The sequence below is a fragment of the Oryctolagus cuniculus genome, chromosome 2 (genome assembly GCF_964237555.1).
Source record: "Oryctolagus cuniculus chromosome 2, mOryCun1.1, whole genome shotgun sequence".
NCBI lineage: Eukaryota > Metazoa > Chordata > Mammalia > Lagomorpha > Leporidae > Oryctolagus > Oryctolagus cuniculus.
The window spans coordinates 58511826-58535084 of record NC_091433.1 but is presented as its reverse complement, the minus strand read 5'-3'; the positions used below and the strand labels follow the sequence as shown (position 1 = coordinate 58535084).

General features: G+C 38.1%; 1 pseudogene; it reads left to right on the top strand.

Moving 5' to 3' along the window:
* The first annotated feature begins 4587 nt into the window (after positions 1–4587).
* LOC138848722 (replication protein A 14 kDa subunit pseudogene) lies at positions 4588–4986 on the top strand (annotated as a pseudogene).
* Positions 4987–23259: the final 18273 nt, after the last annotated feature.

Below are 23259 nucleotides of genomic sequence, written 5' to 3'. Positions count from 1 at the left end.
TTCTATCGGTTAGTGTTAGCAGGTACTAGACTTGCTTATGTGCTCCCTTTGACTCTTAGTCCTTTCATTATGATCAATTGCGAACTGAAATTGATCACTTGGACTAGTGAGATGGCATTGGTACATGCCACCTTGATGGGATTAAATTGGAGTCCCCTGGTATGTTTCTAACTCTACCATTTGGGGCAAGTCAGCTTGAGCATGTCCCAAATTATATATCTCTTCCCTCTCTTATTCCTACTCTTATGTTTAACAGGTATCACATTTCAGTTAAATTTCAACACTTAAGAATAACTGTGTATTAATTACAGAATTAAACCAGTCATATTAAGTAGAACAGACAAAAAAAACTACTAAGAGGGATAATGTATTAAGTTGTTCATTTACATAAAATATTCACATCAGCTGAAAAGAAAAATAGTTTTTATTTTGTTTATTTTCTAGTTTTATTTTGTTGAGGATAAAATTATTATCCACCTTCTTAATTTCAGAGTTTGCATTACTATCGGAAAAACATATGGACTTGATAATTTGTTGTTGTTTTCTTAAAGATAAATTCACACACTGTAACTGCAAAATAAAAGCATAGATTTAAAATAATGATATGTTTCCATATAATGTTTTCACAGTACAGAAAGTATATGCCATAATCACCAGTGGAATTCACAAGTATCTGTGCTGAATAATTGCTGTGGAATTTAATTTCATCAATACTAATTAACTTGAAACAAGGAAAGCTAAAGTTAGTAATTTCATGATGAATACGTTTAGTCCTTAGACATTTTTATTGTTGTTCTGATGTCGTTACAGAGAACTCATGGGGAAAAATGTTCGCCTTTATAATGTGTATTTCACAAAAACATTCAGAATAAAAGATATTTAAACTATTTTTAATGCTTCTTGATGTGAGCACATTAGAAAAATGGTCTACATGTGAAAGATTTGAAAAGATTAGTTCATTGAATACAAGGTACATCAGTGATATTTACATTGGGAAATGAGAATCACAATTCAACAGCTTAAAGTTGCTCAGTGATTAAAGGGCATATGTAGTCATCACCCTGTATCCAAGGGTTCCACATGCATAGATTCAACCAAACACATATCAAAAATACCCACCCAATTGCATCTGTACTGAATTTTTCTTATTATTAATCTCTAAGCAATGAACTACTTCAATTTATGTAGCATGTACATTGCAATAGGTACAATAAGTAACCCAGAAGTGATTTAAATCACAGGAATGGATGCCACTTTGCATGAAGGGAGTTGAGAGTCTGTGGATTGGGGTATCTGAGGAACACCCTGGAATCCGTCCCCAGTGGCTACCAATTTATACTACAAGGAAGGGCATATGCTTGTTTTGGCCTCACTGCCCACCAGAATTCAGTATCCCCATGAATTTTTCACTTGATTTCATGAAATATACCTTCTGAAGCAATAAATCATGATTTAATTAAGGTTCTTCATTCATCAAATGAAAATTCCAAAGCCCACTAATTTAACATCACCAGTTCCCTGTCCTACATTATTCTTCCTTGATCTTCCTCCTTCTGCTGATCTCCTTTCTGCTTAATGTTTAAAACAAGTTCTACTTATATGCCTTGATGCATAGCAGTTATTTATTTCAGTGGCCTGGAACTTTCTTGTATATGGTGTATAAATGTTATACAGCTAAGTGTCCAAGTTAGAATGAAGTGAAAATATGCAGCACGTAAGTCTACCTAGGCTTGGAAGTCAGTAAATGTCCCATTTCCATTTTATGAGTGCTATCTTGACAATCAGTTGGATTCCAATATTTGTGTCATTTTAGTCACTCCAAATAACTTTACTTTTTAAATTTTGTTTGTTTATTTATTTATTTATTTATTTATTTATTTGAAAGGCAGAGTTACAGAGAGGAAGGGGAAGGGGGAGAGAGAGAGAGAGAGAGGTCTTCCATCTGCTGGTTCACTCCTCTGTTGGCTGCAATGGCCTGAGCTATGTAGATCTGAAGCCAGGAGCCAGAAGCTTCCTCTAGGTCTCTCACGCAGGTGCAGGGGCCCAAGGACTTGGGCCATCATCTACCGCTTTCCCAGGCCATAGCAGAGAGCTGGATTAGAAGAGGAGCAGCCAGGACTCAAACCAGCACTCATATAGGATGCCATAGCTTTACCTGCTACACCACAGCACTGGCCCCTCCAAATAATTTTAAAAGCATAGCCCTTGCTATGGAGTTCCTCAGTGTTGCAAATTCAGTCTGATGTTCAGACAAAGGCTGCTTCTTGTAGGTTTTCACTGTTGCTCAGTTTTGTTTTAAACATTAAGCAGAAAGGAGATCAGCAGAAGGAGGAAGATCAAGGAAGAATAATGTAGGACAGGGAACTGGTGATGTTAAATTAGTGGGCTTTGGAATTTTCATTTGATGAATGAAGAACCTTAATTAAATCATGATTTATTGCTTCCTTTCTGTTATTTTATATCTAATAGCTATATGTGAATTTCTAATATGTTAGCAGTGTAGTATAGGTTTCACTAAACTACCTGGCAAGTAATTTGAGCTCTGGGTAGAATTATTTATGTAGGACAATTTAATAACTAATAAAATATTTTGAAGTATTTCTAAGTATGCTGGTTTTTCTGTGAAGTAGCCCTATCATTAAACTACTCCCACAAATTAGTATAATTATGATTATTCATCTACTTTAAAATTATAAATACTTGTCAATTAGAAAGAAAAGAAGCAAATCAATCAAATTAGATTGAAGCAAACTAGTCTTAAATCTTTTTATAATAAAAACGGAATGTGATTCCTTTTTTTTTCAATGCAGGATAAATTACATACAGACCCATAATGAGATCCAAGAATGCATTCAAAAAAAGAAGAAAGGATATGAAGAAAGGAAGAAAAAGGAAGAAAAAGGAAGAAAAGAAGAAAGGAAGGAAGGAGGGAAGGAGGGAAGGAGGGAAAGAGGGAAGGAAGGAAGGAAGGAAGGAAGGAAGGAAGGAAGGAAGGAAGGAAGGAAGGAGGGAGGGAGGGAGGGAGGGAGGGAAGGAAGGAAGGAAGGAAGGAAAAGAAAGAAAGAAAGAAAGAAAGAAAGAAAGAAAGAAAGAAAGAAAGAAAGAAAGAAAGAAAGAAAGAAAGAAGAAAGAAAGAGAAAGAAAGAAAGAAAGAAGAAAGAAAGAAAGAAAGAAAGAAAGAAAGAAAGAAAGAAAGAAAGAAAGAAAGAAAGAAAGAAAGAAAGAAAGAAAGAAAGAAAGAAAGACAGGCTAAACTTTAAACAGACATTTAGTACAAAATAACATATAAAATTATCAATGATTTTAAGATAATACAGGATTAAAAAAACACAGAGCCTTTAAGAAAACTGACTTTACTACTATGAGAATAAATTTAGATTCAGATTAAAAATCTGTCTGGTGGACAGTGCTGTAGCATAGCAGGTGAAGCCCCCCACCTACCATGTCGGCATCCCATATGGGCACTGGTTCAAGTCCCGGCAGTTCCACTTCCGATACAGCTCTCTGGTACGGCCTGGGATAGCAGTAGAAGATGGCCTAAGTCCTTGGGCCCCTATACCTGTGTGAGAGACCTGGAGGGAGCTCCTGGCTCTTGACTCCTGGCTTCAGATCGCTGAAGCTCTGGCCATTGCGGCCAACTAGGGAGTGAACCAGCGGATGGAAGATCTCTCTTTCTCTCTGCCTCTCATATCTGTGTAACTCTTTCAAATAAATAATAAATAAATCTTTTAAAAAACCTGTCTGCAGCTTCTGCTCCCAAAAATTACTTGACATTCCTCAAATTTAACAAATTTCCAATTGTACTGTATTATAATGGTATCTTTCAACTTAATACAAACCGAAAATTTACCATGTAAACCTCAATTTCTGTTTTGTCTGACCCCTTGTTTGAGTAAGAAAATGTTTACCTTTCAAAGAATGATTTATTAAGATTTATTTATTTATTTAAAAGCACAACAACATAGAGGGAGAGTAAGGGGAGAGAGAGAGAGAGAGAGAGAGAGAGAGATGGGGAGGAAGAGAGAAGTCTTTTATCTTGTCATTCTTTCCCCAAATGGCCACAACAGTGAGACCTGTACCAGGCTGAAACCAGAGTCCAGGGGCCCAACTACTTGGGCTATCTTTTGCTGCGGCACCGGCACACCAGGTTCTAGTCCCGGTCGAGGCGCCGGATTCTGTCCCGGTTGCCCCGCTTCCAGGCCAGCTCTCTGCTGGGGCCAGGGAGTGCAGTGGAGGATGGCCCAAGTACTTGGGCCCTGCACCCGCATGGGAGACCAGGATAAGTACCTGGCTCCTGCCATCAGATCAGCGCGGTGCACCAGCCGCAGCGCGCCAGCCGCGGCGGCCATTGGAGGGTGAACCAACGGCAAAGGAAGAACTTTCTCTCTGTCTCTCTCTCTCACTGTCCACTCTGCCTGTCAAAAAAAAAAAAAAAAAAAAAAAAAAAAAAGAAGCTAGATAGGAAGTAAAGCAGTCAGGCTCAAACCCACACTCTGAAAGGGGATGCAAGGGTGACTTAGTCCTCTGTGCCACATGGTGACCCATTGTGTATACTTATAAATTACATTCACAATAGACGCCTGTGGGATGCACAGTTTGGATCACCCTTTGTGTTCCCGCTGGTGGTGGTTCTTTTCCGTGGTGGACGTCATAGAGCTGCCCAAGTTGCAGATCAATGCCAGCATGCTCTCTCAGTTCATCGAATGGCCAGGATTCTTTGTGGGGAAGCTGGAAAAGATTCATCCCAGTGGAAAAATGTCTATTCTTTCAGATGGAGAAGGACAAACTGGAACTGTTGGGTTGATGGAACCTCTCGAAGAAATCTCTGGAACTGTGGAAGTCATTGGAAGAGTAGCATCAAAGGCAACCATCATGTGCGCATCTTATGTCCAGTTCAAAGAAGATAAAGATCTTGGACTTTACAATGAAGCTGTGAAAATTACCCATGAGTTCCCTCAGTTTTTTCATTTAGGGGTTACAAAATGAATGATAAGGACTGATTTTCTTAGGACTGCAAGTGAGCTACAGTAAAGAATATTAAAGGAGTTCTCATATGTATGAGGAAGAGAAAAAAAGAAAAAAAGACATTCACGCATGATAACATGTAACTGTCTTTGGAAATCAATTGCAATTCTCATTTAACATATCACTTTGAAAGAGAATTGTTCTTTAAAACTATATTTCTTTCTAATCTACTTATTCGAGAGTCAAAGAGAGAGAGAGAAATCCCACCTATTGTAAACTGATGCAGACACTGTGGAAGATAGTATGGAAATTCTTTAGAAATCTGAATATAGGCCTCCCATATGATCCAGCCATCCCACTCCTGGGAATTTACCAAACTAAAACAAATCCGCATATGAAAGAGTTATCTGTACCTCCATGTTCACTGCAGCACAATTCACAAGAGCTAACAGATGGGATCAACCCAGATGTGCATCAATTGTTGACTGGATAAAGAAAGTATGGTATATATGCGCTATGGAGTACTACTCAGCTGTAAAAATGATCAGCCCTTAAGGAATTTGGATCCGGCTAAAAAGCCCACGAGAGTATTTCAGGCATGGAAAGCCAAGACACTCTGGCAAAAAAAAAAAAAAAAAAAAAAAAACCTGTGAAAGATTTCTGCAAGTGAGATCCCAGTGGAAAGAACGGGGCCATCAAAGAAGGAGGTACCTTTCTCTGAAGGGAGGAGTGAACTTCCACTTTGACTATGACCTTGTCTAAATAAGATCGGAGTCAGCGAACTCAAGAGGCTTCCATAACCTTGGCAACTCATTACAAGAGCCTGGGGTGATTACTGACGCCATAAACAGGAGTGTCAATTGTTAAATCAACAACAGGAGTCACTGTGCACTTACTCCCTATGTAGGATCTTGGTCCTTAATGTGTTGTACTATGTGAATTAACGGTATAACTAGTACTCAAACAGTACTTTACACTTTGGGTTTTTGTGTTGGTGTAAACTGTTGAAATCTTTACTTAGTATATACTAAATTGATCTTCTGTATATAAAGATAATTGAAAATGAATCTTGATGTGAATGGGTTGGGAGAAGGAGCGGGAGATGGGATGGTTGTGGGCGGGATGGTGGTTATGGGTGGAAAAAGCCATTATAATCCAAAAGCTGTACTTCAGAATTTAAATTTATTAAATAAAAGTTAAAAAAAGATAAAATCCTGTCTTTTGTAACAAAATGGATGCAACTGGAAACCATTATACTTAGTGAAATAAGCCAGTCCCAAAAAAGGCAGATAGCATATGTGTTCCCTGATCCAAAGTAACTGACAGAGTACCTAAAATGTAATATATTGGAGTGAAAATGGAAATTTGAAATTCAGGGATCATTTACAGCTCTCATTTCTGCTGTAAAGGGACAGTGTTTTTATCTTTTATAACCACTTTATATTTTGTAACCACTTCATACTAGTTGTTGAACTCTTTTACTTAGTGTTGGGTTAACTTTATGATCGTTAAGTAAACTGAAAATAGGTCTTTGTAAAAATTAAGAGTTGGAATGGGAGAGAGAGGAGGAAGACGGGATAGAGTGGGCAGGAGGGAGGATAGGGTAGAAAGTTTTACTATGTTCCTAAATCTGTATATATGAAATACATGAAACTTGTGTAACTTAAGTTAAATTTAAAAAAAAAAAAGAAAAAAGAAAAGAGAGAGAGAGAGAGAGAGAGATCCCTACTGCTGGTTCACTCTACTGACGCCCACAATGGCAGGTACTGGACCAGGCCAAAACTGGCAGCTAGAAACTCAATCTGGGTTTCACGTGGTGGCAGGAACCAACCACTTCAGCTATCATCTTGTCCTCAGGGTGTGGATTACCAGGAAACTGGAATTGATAATAGAGCCAAAACTAGAATTTAGGCACTCTGATAGAATATGTAGGCATCCCAAGTGTTGTCTTAACACTAGGTTTAAATGCCTGCCCAATCCCTTTCTTTAAACCAAGTCCTATTAGGAAACCAGCTAAAAATATAGGTAAGACTATTCTGGGCAGTTTCCTGGCTCCTGGCTCTGGTCTGGTTCGGCTCTGGTTGTTCTGGGCACTTGAAGAATAAACAAGCAAATGAGAGCTCTTTCTGTCTGTCAGTCTGTCTGTCTCTCTCTGTGGAAAAAAAAAAAAACACTTCAAAGAGAGAAAGAGAGTAAAAGGCAGAAAAATGCCAACAACCTTAAAGTGTTGGAAACACATATCTATTTAAGATACTGGCCAGTATTTGAAGAGAACAAAGATTCATTTTTAATTAAAAACTAAGATCTGTCATTTAGTAAAGTTGGTGTTTAATTTAGAAATGTGTAAGAACATATTTAACATGAAAGATAGTTGATATTTCAGAGCAGTTGATTTTCTGAAAATTAACATGAATTAAATTCAATTCAAATGTATGGAGCAATAACTTTCAACTGGCCACTATGCTAGGATTAGGAGTATATTAAAATAAGCAAAGCAAAGTTCCCTCGAAATTTCTTTCATCTATAACATTGTTTTTCTATCTTTTGATTTACAATCATTTCAACAATATAGAAGTTCACATTTTCTTTGATGCAATTAAAAATTTCAGAACAAAGCATTCTGTTTGTTTAACATAGAAATAACACAGACATCATTTTAGAATTTTCTAATTTTTAAAATAACTTTTTGAGGTATAAAATACATACAATAAAATTCACATATGATGGTACAGTTTAATGACATTTGACAAATAGCTGTATAACCACTATTCCACCCAAAATGTACAGTAATTCTATCATCAAAAGTTCTCTGATACTCCTTTGCAATCAATCTACTCTACCTCCTGCCCCAGGAAACCACTAATCTGATATGTCTGTATGTATCATTGTTTTCTGTTCTCAGATACCATATAAATGGAATGAGAAATTTTATAATGACTGTTTTGAGCAATGTAATCTTTTTGAAAAAAAATCATGATGTGGTTCTTCCTTTTCATTGTGAAGTACTATTCATTATATGGACATACCACACTTAGTTTATCCATTGAGTTGGTGGGCAGTTGAGTTCTTTCCAAATAGGGACTATGAATAAAGCTGTTACAAATGTCCCTAACAAGTCTTTTAAATTGTTTTTAAGGTTGGGTTTAACCCATGTGAAGAGATAGATAAGTCTAGGCCTCATAACTCACAAGGCCTTAAAGCCCACCAGATTATTATCAAGTCCCTTTTATCAGTTTCTCTCTGCCTCTCAATCTTCTGATTGATTAGTTGTGGCTTAGATAGCACCTTTCTTAGGTCCTCTAATAAAGACGCTGTTCTTTGTTCTAGACCGTGTCTAGCCCAATTGGGGCCTTATTCCTTTGTAATCATAGCCTCTACTCTAACATCAATGGCTCTACTCCCAACCTGTGTATATTGATGGTTCTCTCCTCCACTCAGTGTTGTATGATTGTTCAGGATTTCTCTATAAACAAACCCCTCTACCTGCAAAAGTTGAGTTGTCCTTCTCCCAGTCTTGGTTGGGATCATCTTTAAACCACGTCCATCAAACAGTCCTTACCAGGGTCCAGAGACCCCACCTCTCATTTCCTCTCCTTTATGAAATCCTCTCATTACCTGGTTAATGCCACTCTTAGGATCATTTGTTGCTATTCTCACCCTGTTTTTTATACTACAGTGTCTGTGTCAGTGTTTACTAGAGGTGATAATGGAATGAACAAAGGCCTTCAGCAACCCAGTGGTCAACCAAATGTTGCTACAGGAATATACTCGGCTACCCATCCAGGAGACAGCGGCTTGAGACATCACCCCATGCCAGCGAAGAGTACCTCATCGCCCCATGTCAGCAGGAAGTAGCTCTAAGGACACATCATCGTCCCTCTACCCCTCCTGAACTTTTGGGACTACTGTAATCCCATACAACTCCTGCTTTATAAAAAACAAAATGGGGGAGTGTTAGTAAAATGGCGCAGTCTTATCTATGGAATGATTTACACCCTGACACCATCCTAGGCTCTAGCCCCCACCACCATTGCTGGAAGCCAGGTGGCCACATGGCTCCATCCCATCCTAAAGGGATTCATTGCTCCTACTTCCCTGTCCACTGTGGTGGAATGAGAAGGCCATGCCAAGATGGCCACTGGCAAGTGAGCATCAGTTACTCAGGAATGGCTTCGGAAACCCACTGTGAAACCACCTGGCAACGAAGCCTGCCTGCCAATGGACTGTGATTGGTTAGGACATAAACCGCCCCTTGACTGGATTGGCTACCTCGGCTATATAAGCTGCTGTATGAACTGAATTAAACGAGTCTGTGGGCTGCTTGCCTCTGGTTCACTTTCACCTGACTCCCGGTATCTGTGTGGTGACTCCATGCCTCTGGCACCCACTGCACTCCTCCTCTCAGAATGAATCCACAGCAACAGCCCGCCCCCTGGCAAAGTTTTAAAAGGACCTGTTCTTGAACATGTGTCTCTCTCTCTTTCTTTCATCTCCTGACCTCTATCTCTGTCTCTGTCTCTCTTATGCTCTCCTTCTCCCTCTTTTCCTTCTTCGCCCCTTCCCTCCAATCTATGGGATTCCCCCCCAATAAACTCTTTCCCTTAAAAAAATAGACTGGGTTTAAGGTCATAATCTTATTGGTTTTGTTTTCTTTATGATGGATATTTTTATATTCCCTTCCATCGCTGATTTTTTTTTTTTTATCTTTACTTTGAAAGCAGAAGAAGAGACATAGAAAAACAGCTCCCACCTTCTGATTCACTCTACAAATGCTTGCAATCACCAAAGACTGGGGCCAGGAGCTACAAACTCAATCCAGATCTCCCATATGGGTAACAGGTAGCAGGAACCCGACTACTTGAACAATAACCATTGCCTCTCATGTTCTGAATCAGGAACCTGGAGCCAGAATCCGGAGCTGGGAGTTGAGCTCAGGCACTCTGATGTGGCACCTGGGATCCTACCTAGCATTTTAAATTCTGGGTCAGGAACCAACCCCAACACCCTTTTATGACATTTCAGTTAATCAAATATTTTAATGTCTATTATTTTCTATGATGGCTTTTTTGCTACATTTATTATGATTTTTTAGTTGTTACTCCTGGATTAATAGTATGCATCATTCTGGTTCTTGGTCTACATCTAAAGTTTTTCATGTTTTCAGTTGTTGACAGTTAATATCATACCTCTTTACTCTTTGACTTTTAAAATTTGTGTTTCTTCATTATCCCTCATAACAAACAACACAAACCTCCCACTTCTTGTTTCCTGTTTCCGCTTTTTACCTCCTATTTCCCACTTAACAAATTAATTATCTTACAATAGTAAAATCTATTTACTTGCCGCTATACTTTGTTTAACTGTTTGTCTTTTACTTAAATATGTGTTATAAACCTGAAGCATAATGTTGTTATTTTTAACTTAAAGTGAATTATGAGAAAAAATATAATCATCCATACTCATCTACTAATTTTTTTACTATCAAGATTTATTTATATACTTGAGAGGTTGAGTTACAGAGAGAGAGGCAGACAGAGAGAGGGGTCTTCTATTCGCTGATTCACTCGAAATGGCCACAATGGCCAAAGCTGGGCTGATCCAAAGCTAGGAGCCAGGAGATTTCTCGGGGTGTCCCACGTGGGTGCAGGGGCACAAGCACTTGGGTCATATTCTACTGCTTTCTCAGGCAATAGCAGAGAGCTGGATTGGAATAAGAGCAGTTGGGATGTGAATTGGTAACCATATGGGATGCCGGCACTGCAGGCAGAGCCTTAGGCCCCTCAATTACTGTTTTTTTTATTTTGGTTTCTTTTAATGTTTTTTTTTTTTTTTTTTTTTTTTTTTGACAGGCAGAGTGGACAGTGAGAGAGATAGACAGAGAGAAAGGTCTTCCTTTGCCGTTGGTTCACCCTCCAGTGGCCACCGCGGCCGGCGCACCGCGCTGATCCGATGGCAGGAGCCAGGTGCTTCTCCTGGTCTCCCAAGGGGTGCAGGGCCCAAGGACTTGGGCCATCCTCCACTGCACTCCCTGGCCACAGCAGAGAGCTGGCCTGGAAGAGGGGCAACCGGGACAGAATCCGGCGCCCCGACTGGGACTAGAACCCGGTGTGCCGGCACCGCAAGGTGGAGGATTAGCCTAGTGAGCTGTGGTACCGGCCTCCTTTAATGTTCTTTATATCACTGGAGTTTCAATTGCTGTCCTCTTCCTTTTTAAATATTTATTTATTTGAAAGGCAGAGTTCCAGAGAAAGGGGATGGGAGGTGGGAATGGGAGAGAAAGAGAGAAATATGTTCTATCTGTAAGTTTACTCCCCAAATGTCTGCAATTGCCCAGGCTGAGCCAATCTGAAGCCAGGAGCCAGCAGTTTCCTTTGGGTCTCCCATGTGTGTGCAGGGGCCCAAGCCCTTGGGCCATCTTCCACTACTTTCAAAGGCATACTAGCAGAGAGCTAGATCTGAAGTGGAGCAGCCAGACACCAACCAGCACCCATATGGGATGCCAGCATCACAAGTAGTGACTTAATTCACTATGCCACAAGGTCGGCCATGTTATCAATTTCTTTTGACCTCAAGGACATTTTTTGTACTTCAGGTCTGTTGGTGGTGAATTCTCTTTTTGTCTATGTGAGGATGATTTTATTCAATTTTATTTTTGAATAATATTTTCAATTGATATAAAATCTTCAGTGACTGTCTTGTTTAAGGCATTTTAAATGTACCACTTCCTTGTCTTCCAGCTGACAATGTTTCTAATGAGAAATCTGCAACTTTTATTACCCTGATTCTTTTGTACACAATGTTCCTTTTTTTGTTACTATGCTCCAGGGTTTTTCTCTTAAATTTTCAGCATTCTGCCCGGGATATGCCAACATTTAGTTCTCTAATATTTATCTTGATTGAAGTTTGCTGAGTATATTGTGCTTGTAAGTTATTGTTTTTCTCAAATTTGAAGTTTTGCCTGTTATTTATTCAAATATATTTTTTTTCTTTTTTTTTCTTTTTTTTTTTTTTTTGACAGGCAGAGTGGACAGTGAGAGAGAAAGGTCTTCCTTTGCCGTTGGTTCACCCTCCAATGGCCGCTGCGGCCAGCGTGCTGCGGCCGGCCGGCGCACCGCACTGATCTGAAGGCAGGAGCCAGGTGCTTCTCCTGGTCTCCCATGGGGTGCAGGGCCCAAGTACTTGGGCCATCCTCCACTGCATTCCCTGGCCACAGCAGAAAGCAGGCCTGGAAGAGGGGCAACCGGGACAGAATCTGGCACCCTGACCGGGACTAGAACTCGGTGTGCCGGCGCTGCAAGGCGTAGGATTAGCCTAGTGAGCCGCGGCGCCGGCTTCAAATATATTTTTCATGAACTATCTCATTGTCTTCTTCCCAGACACAAATTTAAATTAGCCTTTTATATATTGCCCTATATGATATATAAAAAGTACCTAGGGTTTTACTTATTATCTGAGATCAAATAGTTTATATTTATCCACCATCAACCTTACTCTATTTCTTGTATATTTTTTCCCATTTTGTTTGAAAGGCAGACAGAGAAAGAGAGACAGACAAGACAAGATCTTCCAACTACTGGTTTACTCTACAAATGCCTGCAACAGCCAGCTACAGGCTTGGCAGAAGGTAGGAGTTCAGACTTCCATCTGGGTCTCCTACATAGTGGCAGGGAATCAAGTACTTGATCCATCATCTGCTACTTCCAGGACGCATTAGCAGGATGCTGGATCAGAAGCGGACTCAAACCAGATGCAGGCATCCAAACAGTGACTTAACCACTGTGCCAAAATTCCACTCCTCCCCTTTTTCACATCTTGAAGCTACTCTTTTTTTTTATTTAAAGATTTTTAATTATTTTTTGAAAGGCAGAGTTACAGATAAAAAGAGGGAGAGACAGAGAGAGAGGTCTTCCATCCACTAGTTCACTCTCCAGATGGCTACAATGGCCAGAGCTAGGCAGATCCAAAGCCAGGAACCAGGAATGTCTTCTGTGTCTTGCACATGGGAATAGGGGCCCAAGCACTTGGGCCATCTTCCATTACTTTCCCCAGCCATAGCAGAGAGCTAGATTTGAAGAGGAGCAGCCATGACATGAACCGGTGCCCATATGGGATGCCAGTGCTACAGGCATAGGCTTAGCCTACTGTGCCACAGCACTGGCTCCTTGAATCTATCCTTAAGCTCATCAATAATTTTTTTTTCTGTGTTTCCAGCTTATTCTTTTTTTGTAGTTTTCACTTTTAGGTGAATAGTCCTCATTTTTTTTCACTCATCAAAACTATATTTTCCTTTTTTAATTAAAAGAAGTATATTAATGGCTTTAATGTCTTCTTTTGTTTAAATTAAGCAACTGGCCCATCTCAGGTTTGGTTTCTACTGATCACTCCTTTCTTGACTGTGAATCAAATGCTTCTATTTCTTTTAATGCTTTGTGATTTTTAAACAAAATATTGACATTTTTGAATAATGTAACAATTTTGAGCTTTAAAAATCTTCTGAAAATACTTATTTTTTTTTCTTTTTTCTTTAGTAAATATAAATTTCCAAAGTACAGTTTATGGATTACAATGGCTTCCCTCCCCCATAATTTCCCTCCCACTCACACCCCTCCCATCTCCCGCTCTCTCTCCCATTCCATTCACATCAAGATTCATTTTCAATTATCTTTATATACAGAAGATTGATTTAGTAAAGATTTCATCAGTTTGCACCAACACAGAAACACAAAGTGTAAAATATAGTTTCAGTACTAGTTATAGCATAACTTCACATTGGACAACACATTAAGGACAGATCCCACATGAGAAGTAAGTACACAGTGACTCCTGTTGCTGACTTAAAAATTTGACACTCTTGTTTATGGGGTCAGTAATCTCCCTAGGCTCTAGTCATGAGTTGCCAAGGCTATGGAAGCCTTTTGAGTTTGCCGACTTCAATCTTATTCCGACAGGGTCATAGTGAAAGTGGAAGTTCTCTCCTCCCTTCAGAGAAAGGTACCTCCTTCTTTGATGACCTGTTCTTTCCACTGGGATCTCACTCGCAGAGATCTTTCATTTAGGTTTTTTTTTTTTTTTCCAGAGTGTCTTGGCTTTCCATGCCTAAAATACTCTCATGGGCTCTTCAGCCAGATCTGAATGCCTTAAGGGCTGATTCTGAGGCCAGAGTGCTATTTAGGACATCTGCCATTCTATGAGTCTGCTGTGTATCCTGCTTCCCATGATGGATTGTTCTCTCCCTTTTTGATTCTATCAGCTAGTATTAGCAGACACTAGTCTTGTTTGTGTGATCCCTTTGACTCTTAGACCTATCAGTGTGATCAATTGTGAACTGAAATTGATCACTTGGACTAGTGAGATGGCATTGGTAGATGCCACCTTGATGGGATTGTATTGGAATCCCCTGGCATGATTCTAACTCCACCATTTGGGGCAAGTTCAATTGAGCATGTTCCAAATTGTGCATCTCCTCCCTCTCTTATTCCCACTCTTATATTTAACAGGGATCACTTTTCAGTTAAAATTTAAACACCTAAGAATAATTTTGTGTTAATTACAGAGTTCAACCAATAGTACTAGAACAAAACAAAGAAAAATACTAAAATGGATAAAGTATTACCTTGTACATCAACAGTCAGGACAAGAGCTGATCAAGTCACTGTTTCTCATAGTGTCCATTTCACTTCAACAGGTTTCCCCTTTGGTGCTCAGTTAGTTGTCGCTGATCAGGGAGAACAGATGATATTTGTCCCTTTGGGACTGGCTTAATTCACTCAGCATAATGTTTTCCAGATTCCTCCATCTTGTGGCAAATGATGGAGTTTCATTGTTTTTGACTGCTGCATAGTATTCTATAGAGTATATGTCCCATAATTTTTTTATTCAATCTACTGTTGATGGGCATTTGGGTTGGTTCCAGGTCTTAGCTATTGTGAATTGAGCTGCAATAAACATTAAGGTGCAGGCAGCTTGTTTGTTTGCCAATTTCATTTCCTTTGGGTAAATTCCAAGGAGTAGGATGGCTGGGTCGAACGGTAGGGTTATCTTCAGGTTTCTGAGGAATCTCCAGACTGACTTCCATAGTGGCTTAACCAGCTTGCATTCCCACCAACAGTGGGTTAGTGTCCCTTTTCTCCCACATCCTCTCCAGCATCTATTCTTGGTAGACTTCTGAATGTTAGCCATTCTAATCGGGGTGATGTGAAACCTCATTGTGGTTTTGATTTGCATTTCCCTGATTGCTAGTGATCTTGAACATTTTTTGATGTGTCTGTTGGCCATGTGGGTTTCCTCTTTTGAAAAATGTCTATTGAGGTCTTGCTTTAGCATCTTGTTACTGACTGATCATGTTGATCTTGTGTGAGTTAAGTTTCTGTTTTGTTGGTGTAGATCTGCATAAATCCAAGGTGTTACCTTAGTCCCTTGAGTTTAACAGGACTAAATCTCCAAACAGTTTTCTTTGGAGATCATGGTGGGACTTGATTTTAGGCTTTTTTAGGGCAGGTCTATATGATATTACTTAAAGAATAATCTCACACCTTAAACCTATTGGAGAGCTTCCACTTATGGCTTGTGCCAAAGAATTTTTCTATGATTCCAGTTGAATGGTAAAAGAGAGAGAGAGAGAGAACCAAAGTATCTCTAGGAATAATTCCATAATTAATTAATAATTAATTAATTAATTCCATAGCATCCTCCATCTGATAATCCCCCTCTTGTCTTTCCCTGTAGAAGCACAATCCATTCCAAAGGCTTTTGACATTGATTTGTACCATATTTTTTTTGTTTTTATTGTGCTGAAATCATAACATGAGATCTAAACTTCTTCTCTTTTTTGTTGAATAGTACCATATTCTTAACAGCAAGGACCATGTTGTACAACAAATATCTAGAATTTTATTCACCTTACATAACTGAAGTGTTACAGTATTTAACAGCAACTACTCATTTCCATCCCCCCACCAAGTCCTGAGTAATTAATTACATTTCTACTTTATGCTGGGATGAGATTGAAATATCTAATATGACTGATGCTATGCAAGGGTCGCCCTTCTGTGACTGACATTTCACTTGGCACAGTGTCTCCTAGGTTCATCCATGTGATAACATATGACAAGTTTCTTCCTTTGTTATGACTGAAAAATATTCCATTCTATACATATACAAATGCATTCAGCTGATTTTATAAGCTGATTTTGTATCATGCAACATTGCTCAATTTGTTTACTAATATGTTTCTTGGTGAAGTCTGCAAGGTTTTCAGTCTATAAGCTCATGTTATCCACAAACAGTGCAATTTAACCTTATCCTTTCTATTTGGAATGCCATTTTTAATAATAATTGCCCATACTTATTAACTATAGTGTAATATTTCAATACATACATGCAATATATCTGTTAGAACCAGGTTAAATAACATTTCTTCCTCTGGCATTTCTTTATGATTGGAGAATTGGATCTATTTCTTCTATTTGTTCATATAATGTAGAGCAGTTTATTTGGGACTATGGTCACCTTATAATGCTGTGTAATACTAAGAACTGCTTCTTTCACTCTAACTTATTTGGTACCCATTATTTTCATTTCTTTCTCTTGCATGACAATTCTGGCTTGAACTGCCAGTATTTGTTGAATAAAAGTGTTTTGAATGGAAAATCTTGTCTTATTCCAGATTTTAGAGAGAAATACTCAGCTTTACCACTTCAGTAATATGATAAACTTTGGCTTATTACATTTGGCAGTTATGTTGAGGTACATTCTCTCTATACCTAATTTGTTCAGTGTTTTTATTGGAAAGTTTTGCATTAATAGTTGTTCAAATTTGTGTCTCTTTTGGAAGATGATCAACTGAGCACCTTACTCAGCCTCAATTTTGTTCTTTCTAACCCATTTTGGGGTTGATTTTTGTGTAAAGTATAACACAAGAGTCCAATTTCATTTTCTTGCACGTGGATTTTCTGTTTTTTCAGCACAATTTGTTGAAGAAAATATCATTTCTCCATTGACATTATTATCAAATATTAATTGGCTATATGTGCATGAGTTTATTTCTGGGCTCTGAATTATGTTACAATGATTTCTATTCTGTTTTTATTATGTTACCATACAGTTTTGATTCTTATATTTTGTAATATGTTTTTAAATTTGTAAGTATAAGGCCTACAGCTTTATTCTTTCTCAAGTTTGTTTTGTCCATTCAGAGTCCTTTTATTGTATATTAATTTTAAGATCTTTTTCTATTTCTATAAAAACTGTCATTGGAATGGGATTATGGTAGGGATAGTATTTAATCTGTGGATTGTATTGGGTAGTATCAACATTTTAACAATATCAATCATTATAATCCATGAAAATCGGATACCTTTCAATTTATATGTGTCTTTTCAAATTTCTAAATGGAACATTTTGTGGTTTTCAACGTACAGGTCTTTCACCTCTTCAGCTTTTTTTATTCATAAGTTTTTTGTTCCTTTTTTGTTATTATAAATAAGCTTGTTTGTTTAATTTTCTTTTTGGATTGTTCTTTGCAAGTGTTGTGAAATGTAACTAATTTTGTATGTTGATTTTTGTATTCTGTAGTTATACTGAATATGTTTCTAAGTATTAACAATATTTTTGTGTGGTTATTAGACTTCCTTCATATAAGAGCACATAATTTATGAACAAAAGTGTTTTTTATTCTTCATTTCTAATTTGAGTGTCTTTTTGTTTGTTTTGTTTTGGCTACTGGCTCTAAGACTTCCAGTACTACTCGGGATAGAAATAGCAAAAGTGAGCATCTTTGCCTCATTCCTGATCTTGGAGGAAAAAGCTTTAAGATTTTACCACTTAATATGTTTTTAGCAGTAGAATTTTTATATTTGGGCTTTATTATTTTGATGTAATTTCCTTCTAAAAGTTCACCTCATATGATTGTGTTTTGTTTTATCATGTTCTAGAAATTGAAGATTTCTGGCAATTCTAAGTTAAGAAAGACTATGAGTGCCAGTTTGCCAATAACATGTTATTCTTTATGTCTCTGTACATTTTGGTGTATTGTCTTTTTCAATGTAATAAAGTGGCACACTTAATAGATTATGAAACAGTATAAACATGACTATTATATGTACTTGAGAATCAAAAATGCATATGGCTCATTTTATTGTGATACTCATTTTATTTCAGAAGTTTGGAACTGAACCACAACATCTCTGAGATTGAAACACAAATAACTGTGTTTTTACCATGAGTGTTTTTAATTTTATAAAATTCTTTTTCTACATCTGTGGGGAGCAACTCGGACTAGACTAAGTTACTGGAATTAAGGCTTATTCTATGCATCTGCTCTCCCACAATATGGCGCTGGGAGAGGAGTAAACATTTTCTACGCAGCTGCCTCCAGTTCGACCAATAAACTGCAGGAGCTGCTCCTGATTGGAGGAGAGCAGCGTGCTCGGCGTGTGGGTAGCAGAGTTGGGATTGGTGGAAGAGGACTATAAAGGAGGAGAGAAACAACATGCACCAGGAACATCCGGATAACATCTGAGCAGCCCCCGAGAGAGCCGGCCGGCGGTGTGCTGCTCCCCCGCGGAAGTGGGGAAAGTGGCAGGGGGAGCCGCCCCTCCACGGAGGTGGAGGGATCGGCAGCCAACCCGGGAAGGACCAGCAGCAAACCCTGGAAGGGCCGAGCAGACAAAAGAATAGCGCAGGGTCTAGTGTTGTTCCTCCGCGAAGAGGGGGAGCGACAACATCTAGTAAGGTGATCGTATGATTGATTTTTTCTTTATTCTGTTAATGTTGTGTATCATATTCTTTGGTCTGTCTGTTAAGACATCTTTTTATTTCATGGATATATCCCATTTTGTCATAGAACATGATCCCTTTAATGTGTTGTAGGATTTATTTTGTCAGTATTTTGTTGAGGATTTTTTTAAATTAATATTCACCAGGAATATTGGCATATAGTTTAATTCCCCCACTTCTTTCTGAACATTACTTCATGTTTTCTGCCAGATAACTCATATGCCTCCATTTTTTTAGGATCGATTATTGAAGATTTTGTTTCTTTGAAAGGATCATGATTTGGTTTCTTTGTGTTCCTTGTAATCTCTTGTTGGTATCCATCCATTTTACACATGTGCTGGTCATGCAGCAGGAGGAAGAGGGACAGCAGCAAAAGGATGCAACAAGTTTTCCTATTAGGTTTGATGAGCTGGTTTCATGTTTACTTGGGATGTAAGAGCCCCTTAATTGGTTTTGGAATTTTTTACAAAGAGAACTGTTCTGTGTATTATTGTTGAACCAATGTCTCCATAGGAACAAGTTGGGTTTCGGGCTTCCAGTTCAACTATTCTGCTAACATCCTGTGGAGATTTCGTCTTTATTAATCAGCACTGTTTCAAGTTTGCAAGAGTATTCAAAGTAAAACTAGTATAAGCTAAGATAACTGCAAAAACAAATGCAAGTACTTAAAAGTAGTGACATAGCACATGTTTCAAGCAAGGCAATGTTTGAATGATGCTAGTCAAAGCTCTTTTTCTCCATCATTCAGGTAGATTTCTTCCAGCAATTATTTACCAGGTTAGCAGCCCAAAGGAAAACTGCAGCCAAAAAATCCTGGAAAAAAGCTGTTCTGGACTGGATCATACGCCTTTCTGTGAACCAAGGGCAGTTTCCAGGGGAAGGAGGTAGTATTTTGAAGACCAAATCCATGCTCAGCTGCACGACTATTTCCAACAATGTAATGGAATGGGGGCAAAGAAATGGCTTCTGTTTCTTTGGTGTGGGAAGACCTATAAACAGCAAAAGTAGATTTTTCTCTCTTAACCATGAAGAAAAATTTTATGACAGAAAACTACTTAGGGCACCATTATTGGTAATGGATAAACCCTTAAAATACTTCCCAAAATATCCAATAATAAGACAATGGTCAATAAATGATGATATAGGTATATTAAGTATTTATTTAATTTACACATAGTTTTACTAATGTGAAAAATTGCAATAATGTTAAATAAGAAAATAAAGGCATAAAATTTTAAGAATATTTGTTCATAACTATAAAAAGGTCATAAAACACATAAAAAATGTCTAAAAATTTACAGTATAGGGAGTAGATATATTTGGATGGCAAAATAAAATTTTCTTCCCTTTTTTCATTTTTTCTATTTTTCTATAATAAGTAGACTTTATATTTTGAAAATAACTAAAATTTTATGTGAAAAACAAACAAAATATGTCTTATGCTTACTAGCATTTATATTTGCGGGTGGGTATTATAATTAGGTTACCAGAAACACAAGAGAAATGACTATAGGAGCAAGAGACATTAATGGACAAACCGTGCTTCTACAGAAGGTGAATGAAGTTTTAATTTTTGTGACTATGAAAACGCCATATTAGCAGGCATTCAAGGACTTGGAACAGTCCCAATACATGACACTGAGATCTCTTTCTAGATAAGTAATGGGGGGCATTTTGGCACTTACTTTAAGAATTTGAGGTACATTCACTGTGAAATAGCCTACAGTCAAGTTTTAGTAGAGCCAGGAGAGGGTGCTTTTGTTCATTAACTGAACAAGTCTCACATTTGGCCTAGAACTTCAATAAAACCAAGAAATAAATGAGACTGAAATAAAACTGCGTGAACACAGGAAATATACCTGTTGATTACGTGGTACTAAATAAAGTTTCCTTTGACTGAACCTGTGTCTAAGTGAGGTTAGAACTGATGATTCTCGAGCTGTGAGAGAGCTATAAAAATTTCAGAAAACTGTCCATCTGGAATCTCGCTTTAATTGTTCTTGCTATTTTAATTAAAAATTTTATGTTGATTTTGTTTACTTATAACTAGCAATTATATCTCAGATTTCATTTTTATCATTTTAATTACACCACTGTGAACATATTGCCTAGGCTTTTCCTCTGTTCTTTACAGGCGAGCTAGCGTGCCATGTTGTCAGTAACTGGCCATGTGTTACCTTGTAGAGTGCCATCAAAGTATTGAGGAGGCAAATAATTATCAAAACATAAACTCATTTGGTAAAACAGTAGAATGTTTATCAGAGTTATAAATATGGTTGTGTGAGTTTTTCCTAATTACCTGCAATGTCCATGCTAGATAGGATGAGTGAGTTCAAAGAAATATATCACATGCCTGCTTTTAAGGAGTTTACAGTATTGTGCAGAAATAAATAAACTTCCATTTGAAGAAAAAGAAAAATTAGAAGGGCAATACAAGGAAAACTTGCTAGCCAGGGAGAATAAATGGAATTTTATCTCATGTTTGGGGCATGAACAATTTGGAGAGTTTCAGTTTAAGGGATTTTTTTTCTTTTTCTTTTTTGTATTTTTTTTTTTTGCAAAAATAGCCAAGAATTTATCAAAGTGCACTCATGAATAGGGAAGGGTTCATATGCGCCTGCAGCCTAAGTGTGAGAGAAGAAAAGCAACTTGTAAGCAGATTAGACCTGGATGTCACACTAAGGAATGAACATTATTTTATAGACTAAGGGGAGCCACTGGAGCATTAAAGTCACAGAATGTGACATAAATAGGTTTGGGCTTTCCTAAGATAAAGCTTGTGACAGTATGAATGATGGATTTAAAGGGTGAGAAACTATAAACAAGCAGACCAGTCAGATGCTATAATCCATGTGAGAAAAGAAAAGGAAATAAACTAAGGCAGTGGCAGCAGATATATAAGAGGGACACATAATCAAAAGACAATCTAAAGTTAGAACAAACACAGTAACATTGGCTAAATATAAGTGGCCTGCTTTCACTGTGTCCATCACTGTATTAAGAACTGCACACACATTTATCTTGGTAAATCTCTGTAACAGCCATATGATATATGTTTTGTTTATGATGCCTACTTTATAGATGAGGGAATTGAAGATTACAGAAGCTAAACATCTTGTTGATGATCACATAGCTGGCATTTGTAGATCTGGGCAGAGCATGACAAATCCACAAGATAAGTGGCCTCTAACCTTCCTAGATCATGGGAAACAGCAAAAATGTGGAAAATAAGATGTCCATGTTTTTTCTGGTCTGAAGAACTTGAAGACTGGAGATTTGACTGGGGTGAGGAAAATATGAAAGAAAATATCTCCTGGTTAAATAATAAAGATGTGAGTGTGACATACATTTACTTTGAATATTGAAAATTCATGTATATTCAGAAGGAAGTTTGGAGGTTTAGTTTATGGCTAACAATATAGGGCATTGAGTTACTAACATACAGATTGTCACAGAAACCATGATAGAAGGCATCGTCAAGGCAGAGAATGTATGTTTAGACAACAGTAGACATGGAATGGTCACTTGACATAGTGAATAGGTTTTCAGTTGGGATGCCTGCATCTCATGTTGATGTTCCTGGATTGGAGTCTTAGGTCCACTCCCAATTCCAGTGTCTAGCACCCTGGGAGACAGAGGTACTGGCTCAGCTGCTTGAATCCCTGTAACCCATTTGGCAATCTCAGTTTGAGTGTCCAGTTCCTAGCATTGGCCCACTACTGGTCATTGTAAGCATTTAGGGAGTCAATCAGCAGTTGGGAGATTTTTGTCTGTTTCTCTTTGTCTGCACGCCCCTGAAAGACAGGAAGTCAGGAAAAACAATAGAGCTGGGAACAACTTCCTAAGGAATTAGTTTGTTCAACCAATGCACAGAGCATGATGTCTCTGAGAAGGAGAAAGAAAAGTTTTCAGAAGTCACAGCAAAGAACCTGAGGGATGCAGAGTTAAGGAAACCAAGGGAGAAAAATTTTTAAAAGGCAATGTCAGAAGTGGAAAGAAAGACCTTTTCAGAAAGCATAGTTTCTGATAACAAGGGCAGGTCACGTTGGAAGAGAACACAGAAATGTTTGTTGGGTTTGGCCTTCAACAGATTATTGTTGACATTTAAGAAAGACGGTTCAGAAAAAAACAAGAAATTTGAACAACCAGATCACTATGATATATACCATAAAGGGCAGGTCAGGGAGAAGAACAGATTTCTTTGATAAAATTGATTCTTTCCTGGTGAATGTGTTCATTTCCAAATCTCATAGTGAAAATTTTGTAATATTACAAATGAACAGCTCCAGTTCAGAAGAATGCTCAACACTTTTCTGAGGTAAAAGCTGTTTTGCTCCTGTGAGTTAGAAGACTAAGAGGGCCTCTCATTCAGGCAGTTCAGAGACAGCTTTTGCTGTACCCCTGATGATGGGAGTGAGGGTCTTGCAATCAGTGTAAGTACTCCTAGCTTGTTTCTTTCTTTCAACCAAATACAACCCACATGGAGTTCCTTATCCAGTTGGAACCTTAGGGGAGATA